This window comes from Rattus norvegicus, chromosome 16 (genome assembly GCF_021556685.1).
Source record: "Rattus norvegicus strain SHRSP/BbbUtx chromosome 16, alternate assembly SHRSP_T2T, whole genome shotgun sequence".
In the NCBI taxonomy this organism is placed as follows: Eukaryota; Metazoa; Chordata; class Mammalia; order Rodentia; family Muridae; genus Rattus; species Rattus norvegicus.
Window position 1 is genome coordinate 76,455,278 of NC_141549.1, and position 14,453 is coordinate 76,469,730.

Sequence of the window (14,453 nt, forward strand, 5' to 3'; positions counted from 1 at the left end):
ATGCATAAAGCGCAGGTTTGGAGAGCTGATTGTGTGATTAATGGTGGAGCGCTCGTCCCTTGGCCCCAGCAGAGACTCGCTGAGAAGGACTCTGCTTCAGTTTCTGGCTACTCCCACCGCCTACAGCACACCTTGACAGGGACCTAAATATATTCACGCTATCTGTTCAGCGATAGCAAGAGCATCCGTGTTCAATTTTACAGAGAGTGGGAACTGAAACTCTTGGGAGCTAATAACCTGCCAGAGCCTCCGGAGGCTGGAACTGTGCCTCAAAGCCTCCGTCTAAGAGGTTCTATGGCGGAATTGGCTCTCCCTGCATCCTTTGCCTCAGAATCTGCGCTGTTGGCTCAGCCCACCCCGTTCTCACAGGGTTGCCGCATCTCTTCCCCACCTTCCTCCCTCTGCCTGCCCCAGAGGAGCAACCAGCCACAGGGCAGCCTCTGTGGAGGAATGCAGAAGCCGTTGCAGCAGGCAGAAAAAGATGCAGGCTGTCCCGGGCTTACCTCGTGCCTCTCTGCCTCATGACGGAGCTCCTGAGGTATCAGCAGCTGGCATCAACCCCAGAGCACCTACCTTCGAGGACCAGCAAAAGCTCCGGGAGGCTGGGCTTCCCGAAGTGACCTTGCTAGGGCTGCTTGGACCAGCCCTCTAATGCACACTCTTCAGGACTTCTGTGTTAATTGTGTGACACGGAGAAGGGCAGGAAATCCATCTCCCTAATTACAACTTAACTGGATTCCTGAGGACCTTTTGCACCCCGGCAATGAGAGCCCTGCTCTGCCAGTGCCGTGAGCCATGCAGTGAGCAGAGGCCACCTGGTCCCTTCCCCAATCACCAGGGACTACTGTGGCTGCTGAAGACCTGCCCCAGAGCACCCCAGTGGCAGGCAGCATTGCCCCATCCAGCTGCCCTCCAGGACGGGGACAGGGAGGAACAAGGGTAGCATGGACAGACTCTCTCGGCTTGCTAGAGCCTGGAATCGTTGCTGTGGAATGGTGACTCCTCTGTCCCTTCTTGTTAGCTGACAGCAGCAGCAGAGAACTCAAATGGTTTCTGTCCTTTATCTTGCAGGCTCTTCCCTGAAGTCACACAGGAAAGGAAATAACATCAGAACAGCAACCTACTGAGTAATCTATTGTCAGTCCCAAGCTGCACCTCCTGCATCTCGTTCTGACTTACCTGCAGCTTGGGAAGTGCAGTGCTGTGTGTAGCCATGGGCCGCGCTGGGTTAGCTGTGTGGCTGTGATGGAGGAGAAAGGAACGCTAACTGCACCAGAGGCACAGAAGCACATTCCTAGGGCTCTTAGCCGGGAACCTAGGGGTCCTGCTTTTTCTCTCTCACAGATGGATGTCAGAGCTGCAGGGGGGCGACAGCCTGGGCCCTATCGCCAAGTGCTGCTCCTGAGGTTTGCCATGCTAGCTGTCACATCCTCTTGATGTGACACTTTTCTCATCCAGCCACTTGCTGCCTATTGTCCTATTTGTCAACTCTCGGGGCCCAGTGTTTCTCCAGAGTGAAAAGCTGTGATGTGGAAGGGGAGGGGTAAGTAGGGCAGGCGTGTAAACACAGAGTAGAGAAAGCCAGAATGCAATTCGGGATCTCTTTATTGAAGCACTTTCTGGGCCCTTTATGTTTAAGTTGCAAATTCTCATGAGAAAAGTGGTAGCAATGGTCTTTCAACTTATTTTACAAAAGAATGTATTTATGCACTTGTCTGAACTATGGCTTCAGAAGCATGTCTGTGCACGAATGTGCATGTGCGTGCGTGCGTGTGTGTGTGTGTGTGTGTGTGCGTGCGTGTGTATGTGATGTCACCATAGAAGTAGATAGTAGTCACAAGCAGCATAAAATGGACATATGATGTGATAAGCTTTAGGGGAAGCAAGCTCATGCCATACTGTGAGGACAAAGAAATTCTCCTGTCAGAGGCAAGACCTCCAAGCCTTGTGTGTCCTGTCTCCCTACCCCTGCTTTGGAAGAAACTGGCGTGTGTCTTGGGAAGAGGCCATCTTTAGACCACGCATGAAATCCTGACGTAGTAAAAAGCACCTGGAGTACCATCTCTCTGCGCACAGCTGAGATCCACATATGTGCACCATGCTAAGGCGGTATCAGGCCCTGGCTCTGCTGAAACTGGCAAAGAACTTGAAGTTAGAGGCCCTTTCAGGTTGGTTAATGTAGATGTTCAGGAGCTGCCATGATTTCCAGGCAGGGGGCAGGCGGTTTGCCTTGCCTGACTTCCCTGGAGTTCTCGGTGGCTCTGTCAACTGTCACATCAGATAAGGCACAGGAAGTTGATCTCTGCCCTACACTTGGGCACGTGTCTCCTAGGTGATTGCCTCTTGCATTATGGTTGCTTGGCCTTCACTATGCCACCTCTTAACACAGAAGAAATGAAAGCCCAGAGTGACAATATTAAAGCTAGACCAAGGAGAGAGCCCAGTTTGCAACGCAAAGACCGCACGCATTATCGGTGACCCCCTGCCTCTGTCACTCTATGCCTAATCATTTCAAAGCGCAGAGCTGAACACATTATCACAGGCTTTCCCTGCCTGATTCAGGCACTTGCATTGATAAGGACGTCCTGGGGAAGATTGGCACCTGGAGCATTATTTAACCAGGACTTGCCTTGTCTTTAGTTTCATGTGTTCCCTCGCCTTAGCAAAGTCTAGGATCCATCTGGTTCTCTCTTTCATAGGCTAATAAACATGTCAGTTTATTTAAGGTGACACGTATCTGGGAATGAAAGCACATCGTGATATTTACAATATCTTGATGGACCCTTATAGCGGAAGAAAGATGCAATGCCCAGCAGGGTAATTCATTGAGGTCACTGGCCTTGGTGAACAATTGGTGCTTACGTTTGACCAAAAATAAATTTGAAGATCATGCTTAGCAGAAGGGTGGTGGTGTCACACGCCTTTAATCCCAGCACTCAGGCAGAGGCAGAGGCAGGGGCAGGGGCAGGGGCAGGGGCAGGGGCAGGGGCAGGGGCAGGGGCAGGGGCAGGGGCAGGGGCAGGGGCAGGGGCAGGGGCAGGGGCAGAGGCAGAGGCAGAGGCAGAGGCAGAGGCAGAGGCAGAGGCAGAGGCAGAGGCAGAGGCAGAGGCAGAGGCAGAGAGGCAGAGGCAGAGGCAGGTGGACCTTTGAGTTAGAGATCAACCTGGTCTATAGAGTGAGTTTCAGGATGACCAGGGCTACATAGAGAAACCCTGTCTTGAAAACCTGAGAGAGAAAGAGAGAGAGAGAGAGAGAGAGAGAGAGAGAGAGAGAGAGAGAGAGAGGGAGAGAGAGAGAGAGAGAGAGAGAGAGAGAGAGAGAGAGAGAGAGAGAGAGAGAGAGAGACTGCATGCCTGGTTTGTGGTAGAGGCAGTAGTAAGTTTTACAGAGCCATGCCTTCCAAAAGCTTTCTTACACATGTAAGGATATTGAAGAGAGAGATAGGAAAGCGGCTTAGGGCTTCTCAGAGGAGGGAACACTCCCTCCAGAGGGAGCACACCTTCCAGCAAGGGAAAGGGAAACAAGAGAAGGCAGTTTGAGGATGTTCTTGAGAGGACTATGAAGTCTCCTCTGAGGAGAGCAACAGTCAAGGGGACTGAGAATGAGGTGAGTCACGTGATACAGCAGAATGGATGGTGAAACAAAGGCAAGGTGTCTGACTGTGCTTCTGCGTAGTCAAACAAACTCAGCAGAGAGCTTTAACGGGGCGCGTCAGTGGGGCGCTTCAGTGGGGCGCGTCAGTGGGGCGCGTCAGTGGGGCGCGTCAGTGGGGCGCGTCAGTGGGACGCATCAGTGGGGCGCATCAATGAAGCAAGGAAAGCTTGATGAGGCTGCGTTCTCCAGGTGCCGCGACTCTGGCTGCACAACCCATTCTGGCCACTTGCAATCAATGGCACCTTGTTTTTTGAAGACACTTGACATACCTTAATCTCAGCTTTTTTTGACCCCCCCCCTATTCTGTACCTGTTATTGGAGTCCCCCAAATTGCAGCACGTGTCCACTGCTCCTGACTTCCTCGAGTTCCAGAAAGGGCTAGAGCTTGCTTGGATGATAGCAGTTGTAGGTAGAAACACGATGAGCTCCAGAAAGGAGAACCAACCTCAAGTCCCTTAGCAATGTGGGTGAGGACTCCGGGAGGAATTCCTACGCATACCAAGGCCAGCTGACTAACGGAAATCCCAGGGACTGTAGTGAGTTTTGATGAGGCCTCTGAGAGATCTCATTACAATTCATCCCGGGCTATGTTTAGCCACCTAGACGGCCACTACTTTCTAACCTCTGTGTCAGACCTAACATTCTGTGACTAGCAGATAAAGCTAAACCTAGAATCCCGATTAACAGAATAAAAACTTTTTTTGAGCTGTATTAACAAACTCTAGTCCCACCAATCAAAGATCTGAGAATGCTCTCCGAGGGCTTAGATTTCTCTGCGAAGCTAAGCTGTCTGCTTAATGTTTCCATCGATGTATTTGAAGTGCTTTGGTTTATGACGTTCTTTGTGCTGTCGCTATAAAAATTTCATGGAACTGCTACTTCATTGAGACACAGAATTTGGAGTGACCTAAATTTATGCTTCCAGGCTGTGGTCACTCATGTTTGTCTCTAGAATAAACTGTCCCCTATCCCATTCGAGAAGAGAGTTGTGTTTTCGCACTGACACCAACTATCGGCCGTGTTATTTATTCCAGGCCCTGGTTTCTTTTGCTTTAAATGAAGATAAAGATTGTGGCCTGAGAAGGGAGCAGGAAACAGAAGGTTCCGCCAGGAGGGGAAAAATAGGATTAAAAACAAAATCAAGACGGAAAACGTCTGGTGGTTTCCCTTTCTTCGGTTAAATCTCGCTCCTGACTAAACTATGGGAATGAAAGTATTTATAATTCTAAGGAAAAAAAAAGCAAAAGCAAAATATAAACTGCAGTACACCCACTGGCTTTGCGGTAAACAATGTTTGCATAAGCCTATAATATCACAGCCATTAACTTACCTAAGACGTATGCTATAACCGCACTGAGGAGAGTTAAGGAGACATATACACACATAGGCGGAAGGAATAAGATTGTTAACCCTTCGAGTGCATCACCTCATGGGTTGGAAAGCAGCAGCAGGGCTCAGAGCATGGCCCTCTCTTGTCTCACCCAAGCCTCTGCTTCCACATGACTTCCTTTGTCCGGTGAGTCTGAAGGACTAGGCCTCCAGCCTGTGGCTCTGACTCCTCAATTCTGTGTTGACCTAACCCCGTCTAGCCATAGCTAAGACAGACACCCAGCACATCACTTGTCCCGTAGGAAATCATAAATAGACGTTGGTTGAATGAAGTAATGAATGGATTACCACAACAGTAAATAATGATTTCCCTCAAAGCCAATGTCCCCACTGAATGGAGACAGTCCTGTGCTCACAACGCACGGTCTTAAGATGGCCCTGTGCTATGTATCTCTCCCTCAGTGATTGGGATATGAGTAGGGTTAAAGCAGGGACCGATTTATGTAGTTCCAGGGTTGGTAACTCAGAGAAAGGTTGAGAACGGTTTTTCTAGTGAATCTGGGATTTCGGTATTGGATGACAAAGATGGCCGGTCGTTGGAGATGCTGGTTGAGCAAGTGTGACTGTCCTTTGTTTCACTGAGAGGTATACTTTGAAAATGGTTTCCACCAAGGAGTTTATACCATGTGGATTTTACCGCATAAAAGGTATCTTTAAAGCCTCCTTTGGGAAACTTGGTATCGGAGAAGAGATTCGAAACATGCGTATTTCTGCCAAGAACGGTGCGTAATCAATCAGAAACCACTTACAGAGGGGTAGGTCTGAACACACCAAAACAATGGTTCCCAACCTTCCAATGCTGTGACCCTTTAATGCAATTCCTCACAGTGTGGTGACCCCAACCATAAAATTACATTCATTGCTGCTTCCTAAGTGTAACTTTGCTACTGTTATGAATCATAAATCATAATGTAAGCATCTAATAGCAGGGTGGTCTTGGATAACCCCTGGGAAAGGGTCACTCTATACCTAGAAGTGGGTGGCAACTCACAGGTTGCAAAATCTATAAAGAGGAGCCCTGGAATGGTACAGCACCTGCCTCAGATCTACCTCTCCTCGGGAGCCAAAAGGATGCAATTTATATACCAGTTCCCATCTGCTTGAAGGCTGCTCCCAGGGACATAGCTAGCATTTCTACCTGGCTCCTTGTATCTCTAAAGAAAGTCCTCCGGCGAAGCGAGGCCTTATTCATAGCTAGATAGGTGCAGGCCAGCTGCTGCTGAGGAGAGCCTGACAGGCTGGGCCAGCATAGGTAGGTCCCATGCAATGCCTGAAACCCATGCTTCACAGAGAGCAGTGGCTAGGGGGACAGTTAAACACTGAAAGACCCAATGGCAGACTCCAGAGCAGTGAACCTGTCTGTGGACTGGGGCTCAGAAAAGCATAGTTCTGTTGTCTTGTAGCCTTTTCTGACTTTCTGAAATCTTATTTCACTTTTAAATCGTGTCCATGCCTTATTGTGAAAATAATAAGCCAAATTCAAAGTGAATACGAATGTCGCCAGGAAGTCAGCCCACACTGAATGGATTCTACTTTTTACCCCCTAAGGGAAAATGTCACAAAATGATTAACCAGCCTGTGAGGGAAAGTAAGCAGCGAGTGGTAATTGAAGAGAACCCAAATCGAACACACTGGAATCCAGAAAAGGTTGTATTCAATTCTAAGCATGGTTTGTCGGCTCCTACTATGGGCCAGACACTGTCTCTCGTGGTAAAGAGTACAGATCAGACCGTCACCCTGAGTTCAGCGCTATCCACTGCCACCGAGAGCCTCAGACGGAGACTCCTTTGGAAACGGAGTCTCTGCAGACCGTTATTTAAGATGAAGTTACAACCCAGTAGGATAGCCTTATTCCAGTGACTGGTGTCCCGAGGGACACCCGTGTTAAGACATTCAGAGGAGAAAGTCACATAGACAGAGGACACTGGAGTGAAGGTGTGCAAATCAGGACTGCCCGGGGTTGTCGGTGGCCAGAACTTGGGAGGAAGGCCTGGAATGGGCTATCCCTACAAACCTGAATCTTGGCAGTGTGGATTCTAGACTCTTACCACCAGTGGGGTCATTTAAGCCAGGAGTGTGGAGACCCATTATGGCCAACACGGGAAGATGGTCCTGGTCTCATAACAGTGTGGCCTTCAGCTGAAAGGGAGGCCTTATGCTTTGCCCTTCAGCCTTCTGTGTCTCCTCCCAAATTAGGACAGCTAGTTTTAGTCAACTTGACACGCGCCTGAGTCACCTAGGGAAAGGAGCCTCGGTTTAAGAAGTGCCTCCCTCAGACTGGCATATGAGCTCGACTGTGGAAATTTGTTTTGTGATTAATGACTGATGGGGGAGGGCCCAGCCCACTGTGGGTGATGCCACCCCTGGGCAGGGAGTCCTGCATTGCTGAAGAAAGCAGGCTGAGGGAGGCATGGGGAAGATTCTAGTAAGTAGCATTCCTCCATTGTCTCTGCTTCATTTCCTGACTTGACTTCTTGCCCTGGGTTCCTAGAGGGTGAATTGTAGCAAAATAGAACCCCTTTTCCCGAAGACACTTTTGGTTGAGGTGTTCAATCACAGAGAAACACGCTCATTCTCCACCCACTGGGTATGACCCCAGCTAGCGTGCTGAGCTCGGGAGTCCATATTGAACCCTGGAATGGCAGTTGTGCACCTCTGAAGAAAAGTAACAAACAAGGGGGATCCCCCTCCAGTCCCTGAACAGGCGTGCCTTCTGGTTTCATGTACTTACTGCTGAATCTAATCCCAGCTCCTGTCTGAACTCAGTGGGCTAAATAACGTGACAAAGACAAAGAATTGAATGATTGGTTTTGCCTGGAGAGACCTGGAACCTCAGAACACAGGACGACAGCTGCCACTGAGAGGGAGCCATTGGCAAGGACATGTAGTGGCAGAAAGTGTTTAAAGGAAGGACACTCTTTAGGGACGTGGTTGGTAGCATGACCGAGTGCTTCAGTGTAACCACCTGTGGTTCTGTGTGGATGGAGTTTTAGGTACAAGGCAGAGAATGGTTGAGGGCAAGGCAAAAGCAAAGAGATGGCCGCTTAAAACGCCGTCCTCAACTCTTTACCCCCCCGATGAGGGAAGGCCCACTAGTGATCAGTATTGACGAGAAGCAAGGCCAAGCTCAAAAGAGTGGCTTCAAGAGAAGAAAAGTCAAAAGGACCAGGTTTAAAAAAAAAAAAAAAAAAAACAGGAAAAAAATGGCTATTTTGCTTTATGATAGTAAGAGCTGAAGTAGCCCTTGACGGCAGAATGTTACAGACAAGACTCCACTTCCCAGATTAGAGGAGGGAGTGCTCTCTCTAGACTCAGCACCAATTCTGTTCTTTAAATTCTGAAGAAAAAAAAATGCTGTTTTGTTTTTGTTTTTTGTTTTGTTTTATTTTGTTTTTCCTCCCCCAGGGATGTCCCTGTTCTACCACCAGTGGACACTAGAGGGAGGCAGAAGAAGGAGGTGGCCTTCCCAACCAAGCCAGCAATAGTGGTGGGCCAAGCAGGCAAGGTTCCAGTGTCTTACAGGGCAGTTCTCAACCTGTGAGTCCCAACCCATTTCATAGGGCTCACTTATGCCCCCAAACACAGGGAGAAACACAGACATCTACATTGTCTTCCATAACAGTAGCAAAGTTACAGTTATGAAGTACCAATGAAATAATTTTATGGTTGGAGGGTCACCACATGAGGAACTATTAAACAGGAGCAACACCATTAGGAAAGCTGAGAACCACTACCCTAGCACCAGCCCTAAGCAGATTTCCAGAACCTACATCAGCCAGCCAGTAGCCCTCCGAGAACCCTTTCCCTTGTCAGAGTTTGAATCTGTGCCGTCAGTCACAGGGCTTGGTTTCAGCCCTGGCTGGTGGGACTATTCTAAAAGGTGTTCCACATTTCCAAGGTGAGGTGTAGCTGGTGGACATGGATCACCAGATATGAACCCTTAGAGGTTATTTCTGTCTGCCTTCACCCTCTGTGGAGCATCCAACATTCACTTCGGTAGCCACAGAGCCACGGTGCTTCGCCTTGTGCTGGAATACATACAGGCCCTGAAACTGTCAACAAAAAGAAATCTTCATTTCCTCGTTGTTCTGTCAGGAGTTTGTCTCGCTGACACAACATGGCTAACACTGGGCCTCAGTCTCCTGAGGTGTGGGTAGCACACTGTGCTCTGACTGTGTTCTCTTGCCCTGGTCTGAGTCTTGCTTCTGCCAACCCTTCCTCTGAGCTTCTGGGTCCAACCTCAGTCAACTTCTGCCAGCCTCTGACAGGAGGCTATCTCCTACTGTTGTCTGAATACCCCCTCTTTGATGGTGCCCTTTAGCCAGTTTTCCATATTAAATCCACTCCATCACACATGTCCTGGCTGAGAGAATTGGAGCGCAGATAGTCTGAGGAGATAAATTCAACCCACAAAGGGGTTTGGAGTTGTCTGGTCCTATCTCCAGGTCTCTGGGACTGGTCAAGTGGAGTTCGGTGACCCACAGTCTGGAGTTTGGAACAGGAGTGCGGTTCGTGACGAAAATGCAGTTGCCTTTATCGTTCGGGTCATGGTTAACCCCTCAGGGAGGAGAGGATGGGAAGAGAATGGACTGGAGGTGGAGCCCAAATAAAGAAGCTGACGTAAAGCCCGCGGCTAGAGCAGAGGAAGCCATGCTACTCTGACAACTAGGAGGGAGCGGCAAGGTCTAATGTTTCCTTCCCCCAGGAAAGCACTTTGAACAGGAACCTGCATTAGCTAACCTAATAGATAAAACGCATGGTGTCTCACACCTTCAGTCTCAGCTGGAGGAGGCAGAGGCAGGCAGATCTCGGTAAGTTCAAAGCCAGCATGAGCTGTATAACAAGGTCCAGGCTAGCCGAGAACATCCAGTTAGACCCTGGGCTCTCGGACACTTGTGGGTTGGTGATGGTCCTCTCTGCACAGGGAGGGAAGCGGAGCACAATGAAAGCAGACGATGAGGAACACTGACTAAATACACAGAAGAGAGCTGGAAGGCAGCTCCATCTTCACAGGAGGGAAGCGTGAGTCCCTTTAGGGCTGTGGGAAGCATCTAGGCACAGTGAGTTGAAGAGCAGGAGTGTGAAGAGAGCCCGGAGGGCACATCTGCAGAAATGGCGCCAACTTGCTCTGAGGCTTCTAATTCACCCAAAAATCCGTCATTGCCCAAAGCTGCCAGGTGCCACCCTAGATGCTGGGACAGCAGGCGAGAGAAAGACGAAAGCCAGAGGCTGGAAGCAAGGTGGTCCAAGTAGCGAGTCTCATGGCAAGATCTCAGCAGGAGCCAAGACAGGCAGGCAGGGAGGGGGTCTAGGCAGCTGACTTTGCTGCATCTGCCTCATTCCCTGACGATGACAGATGATTTTCTGAGTCAGAGAGGGTCCCTGACCTTCCCCTGACCTTAGATAGCAGCTCTGACATCCAGGGTGTTTCGTTTATCCTTCAGTCAGTGAAGAGAGTAACTTGCATATTCTAGTATCCTTGGCACAGGCTTGGCCTCTGCAGACTAAATACACCACATGCTGGCTTTCTTCCTTTGGATCTCCAGCTCTCTCTCTCTCTCTCTCTCTCTCTCTCTCTCTCTCTCTCCCTCTCTCTCTCTCTCTCTCTCTCTCCCTCCCTCTGTGTGTGTGTGTCTGTGTGTGTGTCTGTGTGTGTGTGTCTGTGTGTATGTGTGTCTGTGTGTGTGTGTGGGAGAAAGAGAGAGAGAAATGTATCTGTGTGAGTGAGTGTGTGTGTGTCTGTGTGTGTCTGTGTGTGTGTGTGTGTGTAGAGAAAGAGAGAGAGAGAAATGTATCTGTGTGAGTGTGTGTGTGTGTGTCTGTGTGTGTGTAGAGAAAGAGAGAGAGAGAAATGTATCTGTGTGAGTGAGTGTGTGTGTCTGTGTGTGTGTGTGTGTGTAGAGAGAGAGAGAGAGAGAGAGAGAGAGAGATGTATCTGTGTGTGTCTGTGTGTGTGTGTGTGTGTATGGAGAGAGAGAGAGAGAGAGAGAGAGAGAGAGAGATGTATCTGTGTGAGTGAGTGTGTGTGTGTCTGTGTGTGTGTGTGTAGAGAGAGAGAAATGTATCTGTGTGTGTGTCTGTGTGTGTGTCTGTGTCTGTGTCTGTGTCTGTGTGTGTGTGTAGAGAGAGAGAAATGTATCTGTGTGAGTATATTTGTGTGTGTGTGTGTGTGTGTGTGTGTGTGTGTGTGGAGAGAGAGAGAGAGAGATGTATCTGTGTGAGTATATTTGTGTGTGTGTGTGTGTGTGTGTGGAGAGAGAGAGAGAGAAAGAGAGAGAGAGATGTATCTGTGTGAGTATATTTGTGTGTGTGTGTGTGTGTGTGTGTGTGTGTGTGTGTGTGGTGGTGGTGGTGGTGGGACTCTAGCTGACTTTCCCTCGGGTATTGTCAGTGCAATTACAGCAAACTGTAAAATATCTAAGATGACAGCACCAGCCACATCGTCAAGAAACCAACAAATAAAGCACAGATTCAAGATCCTGGGGCCATCGAGAGTATCTCTCGAAGCACCGCCCTATCGGGTGGATGAGGCTGGATTGTTCAAACATCTCTCGCTGTCTCCACAGCCCCAGTGCATGTCCTCTCAGTCCACTTACTAAGCACACCATCTCCCATTTAAAAACCCTGCAAGGAAAACTCCATCCCTGCCCTTCTCTCCAGAAGCTCCTTCTAACACTGCGACTGGCGGCCCAGAGTGATCTGTCCTCCTTCGAAGAGCCAGCCTTCTCCAGAGTGTGCCTTTTGATATCAGAACAACTCTTTTCACCTTTCTTTGGTCAACTTCCTAACGTTTCTGATTACATGGTCTTCCCTGGTGGCACGATGTATCATTAGTAGAGCCTCAACTTTCAGAGGGGTGAGCTGTTAGCATGATCTTCGACCCTGCACACCTCTATCAGAGCAGGACCAGCGGAAATCCCATCACTCCACCTCTGTCTTCCCACTGAAGCCTCTCATTTCTCTTGCTTAGTCATCATGACAACTGAGATTATCTAAACAATGGGTTTAAGCCTTGGATGAAACACAAAATGCATCAACTTCTCCGGAGAAATGCAGCAAAAATGGGCATAGCCCGGGCATCAGGGTAACTTGCGCATGTCCAAACACGGGTTCCCCGGGCCTCAAGGACATCGCCAAGCTCAGTGTTTAATTTAATTATGGATCTGTTATTTTTCAAGGTAGCAAGTTTGGATCAGAGCCAGAGAGGGAGCTGGTCCTCTCTGCACAATAAAACAATCATTATTAATTTACAAGGAATACAATCAAAGCTTTGATTTTTAGCAGGCAGGAAAAAATATATCAGTTCCCAGATTTGTATGCGAGAAATATCAATTTTTTTATCCTCTTTTTAAATTAGTTCTTTGAAAACTGTGTGCAGCATGTTTTGATCATATTTAGCCTTCCCCCACTCCTCCCTTCTGTACCCTACCAGCTCTGTGGTCTTTTTTTCTTTTTTAACCCATTAATTCCAATTTGCACTGCTCATGTATTCTTGGATGTGTGACCTTCCACTGGAGTATTTGGACCAGGGGCTACACTCTTAAAAGAAAACTGACGTCCCTCTCCCAGTAGCTAGCAACTGTCAATCATTCCTTTGCTAGGGGCGGGACTTGATGGCGAGCTCTTCTCTCTAAGCTGAATTTGGTCTGCCTTGATCTTGCATAAGGACTTGTGCGTGCTGTCATAATTGCCGTGGGTTCAGATGTGCAGCTGCCCTGCTGTGACTGGAAGACGCCCTTTCCTCGTGTTCGCCTACCACCTCTGGCTCTGACATTTTAAGCTCTCCTCACTCCTGGATGGCAAGCGTGTGACCACTTCACCCCTCCCACTCTCAGGAGTCATATTTCAGAGAGCTCATATTCACCGTGTGCCTGGGAGGTAGTTCGCAAGTTTCCATTAAGTCACAGAAGGCGCTGGCACCCACACTTGCCACGGTTGCTGGAGACCTGTAGAGCCTTGCAGATTGCAATTTCCATTCCCCAGTCTGTCCTTGGACATGGAAGTCTGTTGAGGCAGGAATTGCCTGACTTGTGAAGAGGCCCCACCCACTGCCAGGAGCCCCCATAGCAGTACCTGCTGGTTATCACCATCCACACACCCTGCAGCCACCTCCCCTGCCCAACTACTAGAAAACCCTTCCACTTTCCCTCCACTGAAGTCTCTCCTTTCTCTCCCTTCCCCGTCATGTCCACAAAGTAATCTACACAATGGAGCCGAAGCAAACCCCAGAACAAACTGTTGGCGGGAAAGAGCCACAGTGTGAGTTTACTCCCCTCTCCCTGCTCTGTGCGCATGCCCGCTGGTGAGGGACACAGCACCCTCCGCAGCTGCGATAGGCTTACAAGAGAGAAGAGTGACTGGGAACCTTGCCAAACAAAAGCCGTGGACATAGGAACTGGAGACAAATTCTTGAAAATATAAAATTTTGGGACAGAGATACGGTAAACCCTTGGGCTAAAGAGGATATGAAACAAAAGGAAGGGGTTCCAGACAGACAATATCAACGAAGAAATCTACGGTATGCAGGGAATGCCAGGGAACAACAGCAGAAAGCAAAAACTAAGTACGAAATCAGACAAGACCCTGAAATACCCAATGGGAGGAGTCACAGATAAGCTTCTGGGACAGGGTAGGAGGGGTGGAGCACCGTTTAAAACACGCATGGTCATCCTGAGCTGAAGCGAGACTATAAGTCAGGAGAAGCAGAGACCTATTCCTTCCTCTCAGCTTTGGGTAATTGTTACAACTCTGAAAGCAAAGGAATTGATACCACGTAGGAAACCTAAAGACCGTACCCAGGTCCGGAGAGCAGCTGTGTTCTGTGTGAGCCACCCTCCAGGAACTGAGGTCCCTCCAGTGTCCCAAACAGTCCCAAACTGTTACCTCTAGAAGGTTTAGGTGTAACCTGCTTCTCTTGCACTGGGCCAAACAGTACCTGACATATTGTTTGCCACTGTATCCTGCGATGGTGAGGTCCCCATTGCTGTGACAAAATTCCTGAGAAAAGTCACCCTCAAGAAGAAAGGTTTGCTTTGGCACATGGTTTCAGTGCGGGGACACTCTTTGAGTTGCTGGCCTGCGGTAGGGCAGAAATGATGGCATGGACCCTGTGGCGAAGACAATCTGCTCATCTTATGGCAATCAAAAGCAGAGAAAAAGAATGAAAGACTCAGGGACAAAACACAAATTTTCAGTGTGCATTCCTCCCCAGTGTCTGCCTTCCCCAGCAAGGCTCCGCCTTCCCCAGCAAGGCTCCGCCTTCCCCAGCAAGGCTCCGCCTTCCCCAGCAAGGCTCCGCCTTCCCCAGCAAGGCTCCGCCTTCCCCAGCAAGGCTCCGCCTTCCCCAGCAAGGCTCCGCCTTCCCCAGCAAGGCTCCGCCTTCCCCAGCAAGGCTCCGCCTTCCCCAGCAA

The 14,453-nt window shown here is 49.3% G+C and overlaps 2 protein-coding genes across 1 annotated transcript in view; one reads left to right on the top strand and one right to left on the bottom strand.

Moving 5' to 3' along the window:
* Zmat4 (zinc finger, matrin type 4) overlaps nt 1-562 on the bottom strand; it is a 430,441-nt gene extending 429,879 nt beyond the window's left edge. Inside the window, exon 1 of the mRNA XM_087589121.1 lies at nt 504-562. The gene's annotated coding sequence lies outside the window, so the exon portion shown is untranslated. The remainder of the gene's footprint in view (nt 1-503) is intronic.
* The window catches only part of Erich1 (glutamate-rich 1), a gene marked incomplete at its 5' end in the record, with an annotated part of 52,793,804 nt that overhangs the window by 45,584,718 nt on the left and 7,194,633 nt on the right, over nt 1-14,453 (top strand).